This window comes from Salvelinus sp. IW2-2015, unplaced genomic scaffold (assembly GCF_002910315.2).
Source record: "Salvelinus sp. IW2-2015 unplaced genomic scaffold, ASM291031v2 Un_scaffold741, whole genome shotgun sequence".
In the NCBI taxonomy this organism is placed as follows: Eukaryota; Metazoa; Chordata; class Actinopteri; order Salmoniformes; family Salmonidae; genus Salvelinus; species Salvelinus sp. IW2-2015.
Window position 1 is genome coordinate 393780 of NW_019942601.1, and position 3137 is coordinate 396916.

The window sequence follows — 3137 nt, forward strand, 5'->3', positions numbered from 1 at the left end:
TGGTGATTCCACTGAGGCTGGCACCAGTGAGAATGTTTGATGAGGTCTGGAACATCAGGCGCGATTGATATAAGGATGAGATAGCCAGTTGGCGATGACCGATTCGTTCGAGTTGGATTAGAGCACTCCTGGAGAGCCCCTGAAGGCAGCAGCACTGTGGGGATATGTATGAGGTGCTGGTTGCGGATGAGGTCATGTTGCTATTAACCAGGCCCGGGCGGCGGAAGTGTGATGAGGTCTGGGTGTAAGCGAGTACAGTTGCCAGTGAGGTCTGTGTTAACCAGGCCAGGCGGGGGGGAGTTGATGAGGTCTGGGATGTTGATGGTATAAGGCTATTTCAGTGTCCAAGGTTGGGAACCGATATGCGATTTGATCGGCGATGACTGTGGTGTGATATATGCATGCGCATGAGGGGTCTGGTGGTGAATGTAGGTACTGAGGATCAGGCCAGTGAGGAGCATCAATGTCCAGTTGATGAGTTGATGAAGTGATCGTGTCTGGTTGCTATGATCATCTAGAGCCCAATGGGGGCATGGTTTGACTGACAGGGGTCTGGGGGGTTAACAATCAGGCCAAGGGCTGATGTTGATCGAGTCTTTATCAGGCCAGAGGGGAAGTGTTGATGAGGTCTGGGCTAGAACATCATGGCAAGGGTGCATGTTTGATGAGGTCTGGGTTTAAATCAGGCCAGGGGATGTTGATGAGGTCTGTTATCAGGCCAGCGGGGGTGTTAGATGAGGGCTGGGCTAAGACATCAGGCCATACGAGTTGTTGATAGGTCTGGGTTAACATCAGAAACAGGGGATGTTGATGAGGTCTGGTTGCTAACATCAGGCCACTGGATGTTGATGAAGTCTGGTTAACATCAGGCCAGGGGGTGTTGATGAGGTCTGGGTTAACGATCAGACCAGGGGGATGTTTGATGAGGTCTGGGCTAACATCAGGCCAGGGGATGTTGATGAGGTTCTGGGTTAACATCAGGCCAGGGAGATGTTGATGAGGTCTGGGCTAACAGCAGGTCAGGGGATGGTGATGAGGTCTGGGCTAACAGCAGGCCAGGGGGATGTTGATGAGGTCTGGGTTAACATCAGACCAGGGAGATGTTGATGAGGGTCTGGGTTAAACATCAGGGCCATGGGGGATGTTGATGAGGTCTGGGCTAACAGCCAGGCCAGGGGGATTGATGGTGTCTGGTACTTCTTCTGTAGCTGGTCACTTCTACAGGTTATTGAAGCCAGATCAACATGGTTTTCTGTACTTCTCTGTAGCTGGTCACTTCTACAGGTTATTGAAGCCAGATCCAACATGGTGTTCTGTACTTCTCTGTAGCTGGTCACTTCTACAGGTTATTGAACCAGATCCGGCATGGTGTTCTGTACTTTCTGTAGCTGGTCACTTCAACAGGTTATTTAAAGCCAGATCCAACATGGTGTCCTGTACTTCTCTGTAGCTGGTCACTTCTACAGGTTATTGAAGCCAGATCCAACATGGTCTTCTGTACTCTCTGTAGCTGGTCACTTCAACAGGTTATTTAAGCCAGATCCAACATGGTGTTCTGTACTTCTCTGTAGCTGGTCACTTCTACAGGATTGAAGCCAGATCCAACATGGTGTTCTGTACTTCTCTGTAGCTGGTCACTTCTACAGGTTATTGAAACCAGATCCGGCATGGTGTTTCTGTATTCTCTGTAGCTGGTCACTTCTACAGGTTATTGAAGCCAGAATCCAACATGGTGTTCTGTACTTCTCTGTAGCTGGTCACTTCTACAGGTTATTGAAGCCAGATCCAACATGGTGTTCTGTACTTCTCTGTAGCTTGTCACTCTTACAGGTTATTGAAGCCAGATCCAACATGGTGTTCTGTACTTCTCTGTAGCTTGGCACTTCTACAGGTTATTGAAGCCAGATCCAACATGGTGTCTGTACTTCTCTGTAGCTTGTCACTTCTACAGGTTATTGAAGCCAGAATCCAACATGTGTCCTGTATTCTCTGTAGCTGGTCACTTCAACAGGTTATTTAAGCCAGATCCCAACATGGTGTCCTGTACTTCTCTGTAGCTGGTCACTTCAACAGGTTATTTAAGCCAGATCCAACATGGTGTTCTGTACATCTCTGTAGCTTGTCACTCAACAGGTTATTGAAACCAGATCCGGCATGGTGTCCAGACTTCTCTGTAGCTGGTCACTTCTACAGGTTATTGAAACCAGATCCGGCATGGTGTCCAGTACTTCTCTGTAGCTGGTCACTTCTACAGGTTATTGAAGCCAGATCCAACATGGTGTCCTGTACTTCTCTGTAGCTTGTCACTTCAACAGGTTATTGAAACCAGATCCGGCATGGTGTCCAGTACTTCTCTGTAGCTTGTCACTTCTACAGGTTATTGAAACCAGATCCGGCATGGCGGATTCATCAGGGCCAATATATACACGCAGTCAGAGGTCAATAAGCCCCCCTCCACTGGGGACCTGCCTTGTGGTCTTCAGGCTCCAACTCAAAATGGCTGCCCAACCACAACCACATCGAAGACGCCCAGCAAAAGCCTTTTGTCTATTTTTACGTTTCGTTTTTTATCAAACAACATATGAGAAGGGCAATTAAAAAGAAAAACAGAAGTATGTCAGAAATTCGGAGCGTTTGATCTGTAGTACATAACTTCAGATCAAAGTGTCAGAAGGACAGTAGGCTGTGAAAGGGAGGTACTGTACTTACAAGGAGGAAAGGGTGGCTCCAGCTCCGTGTTGATGCTGAGTGGCTCCAGCTCGCTGTGATGACTGAGTGCTCCAGCTCCGTGTGATGCTGAGTGGCTCCAGCTCCGTGTATGCTGAGGGGCTCCAGTCCAGTGTGTATGCTGAGGGGCTCCAGCTCAGTGTGATAGCTGAGTGGGCTCCAGCTCAGTGTGATGCTGAGTGGCTCCAGCTCAGTGGTATGCTGAGTGGCTCCAGCCTCAGTGTTGATGCTGAGGGGCTCCAGCTCAGTGTGATGCTGAGGGGCTCCAGCTCAGTGTGATGCTGAGGGGCTCCAGCTCAGTGTGATGCTGAGTGGCTCCAGCTCAGTGTGATGCTGGCTGGCTCCAGCTCAGTGTGATGCTGAGGGGCTTAGGCTCAGCAGTTGTCTAGTGTTCAGCTCAGTGATGCTGA